Source organism: Hibiscus syriacus, unplaced genomic scaffold (assembly GCF_006381635.1).
Source record: "Hibiscus syriacus cultivar Baekdansim isolate YM2019G1 unplaced genomic scaffold, ASM638163v2 tig00110348_pilon, whole genome shotgun sequence".
Lineage (NCBI taxonomy): Eukaryota > Viridiplantae > Streptophyta > Magnoliopsida > Malvales > Malvaceae > Hibiscus > Hibiscus syriacus.
Window position 1 is genome coordinate 376,347 of NW_024062699.1, and position 13,067 is coordinate 389,413.

Below are 13,067 nucleotides of genomic sequence, written 5' to 3' on the forward strand. Positions count from 1 at the left end.
CATTGATAGAAGTTCATTCTCGAGAAGTTGCAATTTTGTATCGTTCCTCTTCGAAAAGAATGTAACAAAAGTATCCCATGCTTCCTTTGGTGTTTTAGCATCCCGGATGTGCTCCAACATTTCTTCTTCAATTGTGGTCTTTAAAGCAAACATTGTTTTGCCTGCTTTAATTTTCCACTTTCGCAAGATGCCATTGGCATCTTCTGCCGCCGGTTGTGTAACTTCACCACCACCGACAACCTCCCAAAGGTCTTGACCTTGTAAGTATGACTCCATACATGTTGCCCACGTGTTGTAGTTTTTGTTGTTGAGCTTCTTGATTCCTCCAACTACTTGAAGAACACCCATCTTAACGGCAAGACTTTGACAACATCGAACAAGCTTGAGTAACAAACGTGCAGAGTACTAAATTACTCTAAACACAAAGAAGCTCTACAAGGTTTGTAATAACCCCGACAATAATCTCAAGAAATCTTTTCTGATGTGGAAGATCAGTTAAAAACTGCAGCCACAGAGCATACTTGGAATTTCAAGAGATCTTAAAAACGTGGCTCGAATACCAATTGTTGAATCAAAATAGAGTAAAAACTCTAATTGATCGAGAAGAAGAAAAACTCTCTTTAGAATAATCTCACAAAATTGCAAAAGGGAAGAACTCTTAAGAAAGCTTTCAAATGCTTATAATTAAGCTTTGATTATTGGATGATAAAACTCAAATACAAGTAGGGTATTTATAGGTTACAAGAAACAATCTAAATCACTCATTAAAATAATCACTAAATAATCTAAACCATTGAAATTAAAACATGAGAAAAATCCTTAATTTTCACCTAACTAAATTGATGTAAGCAATGACATCAAAACTAAATTTAGGTTTGAACTTATTTAGGCTAATATTGAATTTTCAACAGTGTATTAAGCCTAAATTCTATTTTGTCAATTATTTAAAATTATTGAATAAAAAATGGCTCGATATTACTATAAAATAAAGAACAAAGCATAACCAATCTACCGTGGCTTTAAATAGCATTTATAATACAACAATGAAGTACATAACCCACTGTCCCATAATTCGAGTATAATTTGATTTAGTCCAAATCATTGTCGAGACTTCAATTCAGAACGCACACATGTTCATTTATCAACATGAAACATAACATAACCAATGACCTATAAAGCTAACACATTTTAAACCTTTCTTAGAATACAATCGAAACAAATATAGGTTCTTTTCAATATCAACAATGAAAGTCCCCCCCCCCAATGAATGCTATAGTAGTACATGTTAATGTATAACTCATTGACACGAAGTGAACCACGCTAGCAGTAAATAAAAACCTCTTCCAAACTGTACTGCGCACAAAGCTCTCTTTATTTTTGTTATAGCAATTTCTTAAAATGAAATGGGAAACTCTAAAAACAACATAATTTACTATTAAAAACCGTAGAAATGGGCGTGAAAATAAATTATTAAAAAGTAAAATATTTTAAGTTAGATATAATCTAAAATGTTGTATCTTTTATAATATTTTTTTTTGTTTTTGACTGCAACCTAAAATGTTACGAAGTAGATGATATTTTCAATTTTTAAGATTTAAAATTTTAAAAACCAAAATTGTTTTTAAATATAAAATTTTTTAAGACCTGGTGCACTACTACGGCTCTATCATATCTAATTTATACCCACTTAAATTTAGAATATAAAAAATAAAATATATCTAATATTACTTTTTTTATATATATATAATCTTGTTGAGTTCAACTGTCGATTTAACATAAATAACGATGTGACATGATATAATATTAATTTTATTAATATAACTTACACATTTAATGGAATTGAACATAATTTAAAATAATTCGATAAATCTTTGATATTTAAAATTTTTACTAATTTAATTTAAAATTATTAATATATTATTTATTAAATAATTAATGAATATTTAATTATGAAGTTAATTAATAATTTAAGGGTAAAATACACAAATGATTCTCTGACTATAGGTATTATTTTATTAAGTCCATAGATTATTAAAATTTACAAAATGGTCATTCGACTATAAGATATTGTTGTATTAAGTCCCTTAACTATAGATTACAAATTTTATTAAGTCATTGAACTATTAAAAGTTGAAAAATGGTCACCTGACTATTCATTATTTTCCTAAACTCGTACTTTTTTGTTAAAAATTTGGCGGTTGTTTATGTTGGACGTTAACATGATGACTAGGATATGATAATTATTTGAGGTTATGAGATTATCAAAGTTAGCATGTTAACTTTCAACTTAGTATATAGCCATTTTTTAACGAAAAATGACAAGTTCGAAATATAATGAATAGTTGAGTGATCATTTTGTAACTTTTAATAGTCGTGGGACTCAACAATTAACATTCTATAGTCGGAAGACCATAATGTATCTTTTAATAGTCAAAAGGCTTAATAAAGTAGTACCTTATAATTGGGGGTCCATTTCTATACTTTACCCATAATTTAATAGGTTAATTGACCCACCAACCGCATCAATATACGTTAAATGGTTTGGATTAGATCACTTAATAGGTTAGATTTAAACGTGGGTTGATTGGAACGCTCTCTCCTCCCCAATAGAGCAAAGCAAAGTCATCTATTCTTTTAGCCCAAAGGCATCTATCTATGGGCCCAGGGTTTCAAATCGCGGCCGCGATCGCGTTTTCGGTTATTTTGGATTTACCGTGATTATGGTCGTCGCAAGTAACTCGGACGGCGGCGAAACCTCTATATTGCGACTGAAATCGCGGTCGCGGACCGTTTTTTAAAACCCTGTATGGGCCATTAAGCCTTTAATCTTCAAAGTGACCTAACAAAATTTTAATGGATCTGTCAAGTGACCTAACAAAATGAGAAAATAACCTCAGTGACCAAAAATACCTTATAATATACAATTTTAACCAACTTTTTTTGGATTTGCCAAAATGACCAACTAAATCGCAATGCGATCGATAATTCGCAACGCGATCTCCGGTATCGCAAATCAGTTTTCAGATTCGTAACGCGATTCTGACTATCGCATTGCGATTTTCCAAATTCGCGTTGCGATTTTCCTAATTCGCAATGCGAATACGTAATTCGCAATGCGAATACGTAATTCGCAATGCGAATACGAAAATCGCAATGCGAATACGTAAATCGCAACGCGAATATGTAAATCGCAACGCGAATCTGACTATCGCAACGAGATTCTGACTATCGCAATGAGATTCTGACTATTGCAATATTGAATTTCAAATTCGCAACTCGATTTCTGAATTCGCAACAGGTTTTAGTTTCGCAACACAAATGTTTTGGGTATATAACTACGTAGCAGTAGTAACTCATAACCTAAATCCCTAAATCGCAACTCATTCCATCTCCATCTATCACTCTCTCCGACGACATCCGTTCCTATATCCAACGACATCCTTCCCCATCCGGGTAACAAGTTTTAGTTTCGCAGCTCGTTTGTTTAGTAAATTAATTTACAATAATGAAATCATCTAATGTTGATCATGTTTGGATAGATTTGTGTTTTGGAGGGTCATGGGAGAATGTTCATGGTGTTTTACAATATATGCCTTTACCCATGAATCTTCAACTAAAATTGTCATTAAAAAAGTTAACTTATGAAACTCTAATGTTACGTGTTGCAAATAAATTGAATTTAGAGCCCCTAAGTGGATTTAGGCTATCTTATCAGAGGAATGGTAAAGTTTATTTGTTAACCGACAATGAAGATGTTGAACGATTCATTACTTACATTAGTGTTTCAAGTGATGATGTTACATTGTATGTTGTTGAACCTAGAAGTAGTGAAGTTGGGTCAGTAGCGGGTAGTAATCAACTAAGTTTTTCAACCCTAGTTTATGGTGCTCAAAATTTAATGGTTCCACCACAATTTCATCACCAAGCAAATATTATTTCACCACATTTCCAATGCCAAACACAATCTCAAAACCCACAACCTTTCCCTAATCCAAATCCCAATCAACTTTCAGCACCAAATTCCGGTTTTCGTATTGACCAGTTAGACGATGATGAGCCAACAGAAAAAATTGTGAGTACTAGTCAGTATTCGAAATTTGATCTTGGTCAATACCCGGACTTTGATATTGGTCAATACTCGAATTTTAATGATTTTTCAGAAGAAGAAACAGACCCTGCGTGTAATGATTTTGACATTGGTCAATACCCGAATTTTGATGATGAAACAGCCGTTGCCGAGGAAGATATTGTTGATGATAATGAGGAGGAAGTTACGACTGTAAATGAACATGTTGAACATCCATTCTGTAATTCATATAACCCTGAAGAAGAAAAAGAAGAAGAATAAATCCCCAAAGAAAAGTCCCCAAAGAAAATGCCACGGGAGTATAACTGGAATATGCCAGAATTACTTCAGATACTGGAAGAAGAGTTGGTAAAGATAGCAGTTGATTGTTACACAAAAATTATTCGTATCAAGAAAGATGGTTGTTTTGATACAAAGGAAGACTTGAAGATAGCTTTGTATACGAAATGTGTGGAAGATGGCTATCAACTAAAAGTTAACAAATCAAGCAAAGATCGTTTCGAAACAAGGTGTATGATTGACAAAAACTGTACGTGGCGTATGATTGCAAAGAGGATAAAAGATTGCGAAATGTTTCAAGTTAGGACTTTTATTGATAAACATACATGTTCAAGAACCCAAGTTTTTCCTTACCATAAACAGGCAAACAAAAAGGTGTTGGGTGGTTTTCTGGCTGAGTTAATGTTTTTGAATGGCAGGGTATATCGGGGACATGAAATTATGACTGACATGAATGCTCGGTTCAAGATTAGTATCTCATATTCTCAAGCTTGGAGAGCCAAATGTTATGCCTTGGAATTGTTGAGGGGGTCGCCAGAAGCATCGTTTGCCCAACTGCCGGCTTATTGTCACAATTTAAAGCTGAAAATTCCTGGGTCGGTAACTCATATCAAAACAGATAGAGATGGACGCTTTGAGTTGTTGTTTATCGCCATTGGTGTTGCGGTTAGTAAATCAATATAATTTTGTTGACTCATTTTTGTTAGTTACATGCATTTCACATTTAAATGATTATATTTCTTGTGTATATGATTTTGTAGATTCGTTCGTTTATTACTTGCACGCACCCAGTTATTATAGTTGACGGAGCACATTTAAAATGTCGATACCTTGGAGTAAACTTATTAGCAGTAGCCATGGATGCTAACAATGGGATACTGTCAATAGCTTACGGGGTTGGCAAATCTGAAACTTCTGATTCATGGACATGGTTTATGGGGCATCTTAGGGATTGTATAGGTCCTATTAGCAATCTGACAATCATATCCGATAGGGCAAACTCAATTGGCAACGCTGTTAAAAGGTGTTTCCCAGATGCTTTTCATGGACTTTGTGGTGTTCATTTGTATAGAAATCTAAAATCAAGGTCTGCTGGTATAAAAAATCACAAATGGACATACTGGAAGGCTGTAAAATTCCCATTGCGATAGTCATTTTCACATTGCGATAGTCATTTTCGCGTTGCGATTTTGTTGTTGCGATTGTCATTTCGCATTGCGATTCTCTCGTTACGATAGTCATTTTCGCATTGTGATAGTCATTTTCGCGTTGCGATAGTCATTTTCGCGTTGCGATAGTCATTTTCGCATTGCGATAGTAAACTATTCTTCTTCTGCAAATTGAAACTTGAATGGATTGCATTACTTCAACCAAAAGACAACCAAAAACAAATACTAACTTCACAGGGTTAAAGAATAAACAGTTAAACAGTATTGGCAGCAACCGAATGAATTTACTAAGCAATCTAAGTGAAATTACGAGTAAATTTTTCATCAAGTTAAATATGAAAAATATTAAACTTACCTCGTTGCATAGAGTATGAACCTCGTTCTGCAACGATGCTACAATCTCACGTAGAGCTGCTACCTCACCACGTAAAGTAGACACATCAACACGCCATGCACCATTGTCATCGCGTAAAGTAGCGACCTCCTCACGCAAGGCATTGACCTCATTACGTAACTCCCCTAACTCATCCCATGGAGGTGGAGGTGGAGAACAGGGAGATAAACGTCGTGGCATCTTTTCCGATCGCCTATCATGAGGTGATGGTGGAGAAGAGGCTCGATGATGTGACAGAATAGGTGATGACTCTCGTTGTGGAGGTGTATATTCGGGTTGATCAGGTGATGGCTCTCGAAGTGGTGGCTGCTCATCATCCGTGCCATCAAAAAAATGCTTACTAGCTTTCCAACAATTAGTGGCAAGCACAGCTTTCGTGGGTGTCAGCCTCTGTAATGGAGTGTTGACCTCCTAACAATATAAAAGCTCAAACAAAGTTAAACGTGTACTAGTAATAATTTGTTTATAAACACATGGTAGTATTTGTGTTAACTTACATTATTTATTGTAGTATACGGTAATAAATCTTCCCATTGCTGCAAGGACCGTTTCCTCTTCCAGGAAATAGCCCTAGGAATATCAGTAGAAGTTTTTAAAGCATATGTCTGCATGGCGGGAAAGGCCTCAAATATCCAAATCTATAAACAATATAATAACAAACATTAGTAATTGTTAAAGAATTAATTATAATTTTGGAAACATTATATAAAAATTATTACCTTAAAGGCCCAAATAAATCCTGACAAAGTGTATTTGGAACCATCGCCACGCAAACTTTTTCGATCATCAAAGGCAGACGACAACTTATTCCATGTAGCTTTCCATAGATACGAACCCCACGGAAACAGGTTCCATGCATTTAGGTCCTCTACCAATTTAATTAGATCATTAGGAATAGGTTGTCGGGCCTCTCTACCTAAAAAGCCGGCTTGCAAAAGTATTAGAAGGCATACTCGGACAACATCGACGTCATCCATCCGAGTAAAACCATCTTTCTTATTCAATAATCTCGTCAAGTCTTCCACGTGTAAATTCGACTTCTCCGTTGATAGCTCAGGAAAAAACCGGGAAAACCATGATAGGCGGGTAATATGTATAGTGTATCGATCTACATCATCATGTCCGAAGCGTAGACCGATGATTAAGCAAAACTCCTCCCGCCCAAAACACGTATACGCCGGTGGAAAATCAAACCATATCTCTTCATCACGACGTTGTATAGTCTCTGGTAGATCGCTAGTCATGGTTTGAAGAAACAGATGAGTCAACATAGCATCTCCACCCGGATGTTGTACTTTCAGCCATGGCCCGAAGCAAGTATCCTCAAATATTTTTCTTTGTGCACGTGAAAGCTTCGACGCAATTGTTTTGGCCAGGCTTACTTTATTTCTTAAGGTCAATTGAGCCGAATAAAAGTTCTGCAAAAACAATAAACATACCAATTTAGATATACCAAAAACTACACTGTGAAGATATAACAAGAACAATAAACATAAAGAGTAGTAGTTTATTCTTCAAACTTAAATTTGCAATACTGTGAATTTAGTATTTGTCTTTGTTTTTTGGTTGAAGTAATGCAATTCATTCAAGTTTCAATTTGCAGAAGAATAATAGTTTCTGAAACTTTAAATCGCAACACGAAAATGAAAATCGCAACACGAAAATGACTATCGCAACGCGAATTTGACTATCGCAACGCAAGAATCGCAACGCGAAATGAAAATCACAACGACAGAATCGCATTGCGATAGTCATTCTCGGTTTCAAATACTAAAATTGAAAGAAACTTGAATGGATTGCATTACTTCAACCAAAAGACAAAACAATGACAAATACTAACTTCACAGGGTTAAAGACTAAAACAGTTTAGCAGTATTGGCAGCAATCGAATGAATATAATAAGCAATCTAAGTGAAATAATTAATCTATTATTAAAAACACCAGTAAACTTATCATTAATTTCAATATGAAAAACCTAATAATAATGCAAAATTTTCAAAATAAAAATAATTAAAAAAAACTAACCCTCGGTGGTTGATTTGGTTGATTTTCCATTTCTGACAGTGAATGATTTCGCCGGAGATGGAGACTGATATCGTCGGAGATGGAGACGGATGTCGCCTTAGAGAGTGAGAGATGGAGATGAGACTGAGTTGTGATTTAGGGTTTTAGGTTATGAGTTGCGATTACGGGATATACTGTGGACGGTTCAGTGTTCCGATATATTAATATATTCGTGTTTGGAATTTGAAAAAAAATACGCGTTGGATACGAATGGCGCTATGTAAATCGCATTGCGATAGTCAGATTCGCGTTGCGATTTACGTATTCGCATTGCGATTTACGTATTCGCATTGCGATTTACGTATTCACATTGCGATTTACGTATTCGCATTGCAAATTAGGAAAATCCCAACGCGAATTTGGAAAATCGCAATGCGATAGTCAGAATCGCGTTGAGAATCTGGAAACTGATTTGCGATACCGGAGATCGCGTTGCGAATTCTCGATCGCATTACGATTTAGTTGGTCATTTTGGTAAATCCAAAAAAAAGTTGATTAAAATCGTATATTATAAGACATTTTTGGTCACTGAGGTTATTTTATCTAACAAAATTGATGTAAAAGGCATTAGAGGTGGATCTGTCAAGTGTCATCCCATTGGATGGATAGAGGAGATCAGGTAGGATAATTGTCCTTTAAAAATTTTAAATTATCATATATTTTAAATTTTTTTATATTTCTGATAATATATTTTTATTCCTTAAAATTTTATAAATTAATCCACCAACGTAAATCTTATGTTCCCTGCGTACCTCCACTCCATTTAATTGCCAACGTAAATGTCCATTCCTGAGAAATGTTTACATGCAGGACCAGAAGCCTAACATGTTCTTGTTGTTGAGGGATGACATTCATGTAAATTAATCCACCAAACAGGACAAATTAAACCATTAATTTCATCGAAAAGAAGAATGGAAGGCATGTCTTTATCATTTTGGAGGGACGTGGTTGTTAAAACCCTCTTTAACAAGGTACTGCAACTCTTATAAATTCATTATCCTCTGAAACCCAATCAAGCTGATTGTTAATTGTATTTTGATATGCAGCATCTTCTTCACATTGCAAGAAAGCAGCTCATCTACAAGAATTCCAATGCCAAAAACACACACAATTCCTCCATTCCTTCTTCCACAAATCCATTTTTCAAAACATCGACCTCATTCTTCAGATTAATATCATATCTAGTTCGCCCTTAAGAGTTTGAATTAAAGCCATTATTTCCAGTGAAAGAAATAAGTTAATTTAGTTGCCTATACACTTGGTAACATTTTGATTAAAGCCATGATTCTAATCTCAAAAATAATTAAATATTAATATTTATAAAAATATTCTGCATTCAAACTTGTTCTATTATTTTTCATATATAAATTTTATTTTCATTTTTACCTTATAAATTTATTAGTAAAATCCAAAAATCCAGGTCAACGCCTGTGGATGAATATCCACAAATTCGACCCAAATGAAAAGGTTATAATATCTGATTTTTGGGTTAACTACATGAAAAATCACTTACGTTTAAGTCCACTTTTGGTCATTGAATTAAAATAAAATAAAACATGGTCATTTTTGTTTTTATTTAATTAAGATGTGATCATTTTCGTTTTTATTTAATTAAGATGTGGTTATAATGGGATAAGGTTTCATTCCACTAGGGGTTAACTGAAGTTAACAATTAATAAGATATGTGACGTGATAGTTGGTATAATCACACATTTGGTCTATGTTATTTACATATTCTCTCAATTTAGTTATACTTTTAAATAAATTTTAACATAAAATATATATATTTAAATGAAAATAAAAATAAAATACTTTTAAATAAAATATTCTCTTAATTTGATTTCCTTTATTTTCTTTCAACCAAATGGTGACACATGTCACTCTTTGATTGATGAAAATAAATATATTAAATTGAAATAAAGTTAATTCTCCAACAGAATGGTGACACATGGTATTAGGGTGAGCAAAATTCGACTAGACTCGAAGAACCAATTTTTTCGACTAGACTCTTGAAAACTTGACTCGAATTAACTTCGAGTTGTAATTTTATAAACTCGACTATACTCGAAAAAATTTCAAGTTCAAACTGAGGTGTAAAATACAACTCGAAAATTTTTGGTAATTAGAAGATTGATTTTCAAGTTTGAGTTGAGTTCCTCAACTCTGTATCATAAATGTAAATCACATATGAAAAAAATATGAAGAAATACACATGTATTATTGTATATAGTTATAAAAGACCATTTAAATTGGATTCAAATAATATCATACTATTATAAATATTTATAATTAAATTTAAACAGAAACTAAAAAATTTGACTCGACTCGACTCTAAAAAATTTCAAGTCAACTTCGAGTTGTAAAATAGGTTTCATCACTCGAATAACTCGCATTTTTTTACTCGACTCGATCGAACACTCACCCATACGTGGCATGACATGTGGCAACATTCGATTGGAGAATTAAATTTATTTTAATTTATTAAATGTAAGATTAAATGAGAGAATATGTAAACAACATGTACCAAATGTGTGATTATATTAAAATATTTATCTGCTTTTAATGGTAGTTTATTGGGGTGACCACATCTTAATTAAATAAAAATGAAAGTGACTATATCTTATGTTTTTTGAAATGAGTGACCAAAAATGGACAAAATATAAACATAAATGATTTTTCATGTAGTTTAACCCTTGATTTTTCTCTTTTTTTTTGTATTTTTTAAATTAAAAAAATCAATTAAGAAAAGCCTCGACGCTAGACTTTCTAACGGTGAGGCAAAGCGTGCAGGCTTGCGTTAAGGGTGTATTCAGTTCGGTTCGATTTTTGACTAAAAATTAAATCGAACCGAAATAAACGGTTTTTAAAAATTTAAATCGAAATTGAATGGTTAAAAAATCGAATTATGTGAAATTGATTTTTTTAGTTCGGTTTAATTTGATAATTCAGTTTTTTCAGTTCGGTTCAATTTGATAATTCAGTTTTTTCGGTTCGATTTTTCAGTTTTTCAATAAAAATTTCACTTTAAACTATAAATTCAAAAAAAAAAAATTGTCTATTCGTTTTAATATGAAATAAGTGGGTTCTATATGAAAAACTCGAACCGAATCAATATAATTGATTTTTTAAATCAACCCAAAACCGAACCGTTTAAAGATAAATTCAAACTGAATCGAACCGTTTTACTCGATTCATGTCAGTATTTCGGTTTTCTCAATTTCGTTGCTCAGCCGTAGCTTGCGCCACTCGATCACACACTGTACACAAGCAAAATTGCCGACACGGCAGCAGAACTGCCACCGCCAGACGTTTCCGACACGCTTTACAAGCCGGTCTCGTAGCAACCACACTCGCTTCGGGTCCACGTAAGCCAACTCGGCGTCCTCCGCTCCCTCAAAGCACTCCTCCCCTCTCCAACAATCTTGCACAGCGGCAGCCCCTCCGCTCACTATAGCCTGTTGGAGCTGCGCTTGTAACGAAGCCATCATTGTCTCCTGCGCCCTGACTTTCGCCTTCCAATCCTACGACTCCACGTTAAGTTGAGCCACTCGTCCCTCCAACTCTGCATTCCGGCGCGTTGCTTTCTCCACTTCCGCTTCTTTATCCTTAACCTCCTCACTACCGATTCCTCCACTGCCCCCAGTAGCGCTTGGTAGTACCTATGTCGTTTCTCCACTAACGTACGCCGCAATACCTCGCCCTTTAATACCATAAAAATAGAATGTCACATTTTCCTTTAAAAAAAACTGAACAAAACTCAATTCAAGAAAGAAAAATCTGGGTACCTGCGCTTGAAGAAACTGGTCCGGTTCTTCCCTGTGGTGTTTGATTTGGGTTCCCAAATCATCGGATATCATCGACCAAAAAGCAGAGGAGTTGGGAGCAAGATTTTGATGTTGGTACTAGTGTTCATAACTTTGACTTTGGTTCTGATTCTGCTGTAAATGTTGCAGTTGTTGGCCAAAAGATAAGCGTAGTCCATTGGGTCTTTGGAGTTGAGAAAGTCGTATCATTTGCCAACTGACTGGGGCTATGTTGCCGCCACTGCCACGTCTCTACCTCTTTTCTTTGGATTACCATTGTCGAACAACAACATATGGGATTGATCATGATAATTTCGTCCTTGTTGCTGCAATGAAAACTCATCTTCCTCACTTCTGAAAAATAGACAAATAGATGAAAAATCACAATGAACTGAGAAAGAAAGGCAAAGAAAAAAACACTACAAGCCTGTTTAAAAGGAGGACATTAGAAGGTTATTGAGCTTGAACGGCCATTACAGCAAATAAGAATTGAAGAAGATGACAGATGAATAAATTAAAGAATGAAACAATAAGCCCTACAATCCAAATCACCCTTCTCTCTCATTTTCTAGTTCCAACATTATAAGGATGTCGACTTATTCAAGGAATTACTAGTAGTCACCCCTGAGCACGATCGCGGGAGATATACTATTAATTCCTTAATAAGTAAACAGTGCCTTATATTTGTAAAAACAATGTAATTAAACAAAATTTTATTTGTCCTAATTAAACTAAAAATAAATTAAGGCTTTTTCTAACTTAAAGTGTCAAATTACGAAAATTAAGGAACATAGAGGCTCAAATTTAAAATGTAAGTTCTAGTATTAATACTTAATGATATATATTAAAATGGATTAAATATTCACGTATTAGAAAGTTTCTTTTAATAATTTTAAAATGATCGAATATTACACTTAGTCAATTTATTTCAATTTGAGTCAAGTAATGTTCATGAGGATATCATACAATTCATGTAAAAAATGTTAATGCAAAAATTAATTAAACAAATATTATGATTATCTAATTAATAAATAATATATGAAAAATTATCATGCAATAATATTTTAATACCAAAAACAAATATATATATATATATATATATATATATATGCAATATACAAATGACTTAAATGCAAAAAATGGAAACATAGCATACCAAACTAAAAAAAATTAGCTATATATATTAAACTAATGGCTAAATCATATTGAACCGAAATTTACTATTTATAATGCAAAATAAATAACAATTAAAGCATAAATGAAAATATTAT

The 13,067-nt window shown here is 33.7% G+C and overlaps 1 pseudogene; it reads right to left on the reverse strand.

Moving 5' to 3' along the window:
* Window positions 1-10,709: 10,709 nt before the first annotated feature.
* LOC120120875 lies at window positions 10,710-12,325 on the reverse strand (annotated as a pseudogene).
* Between the last annotated feature and the right edge of the window lie 742 nt (window positions 12,326-13,067).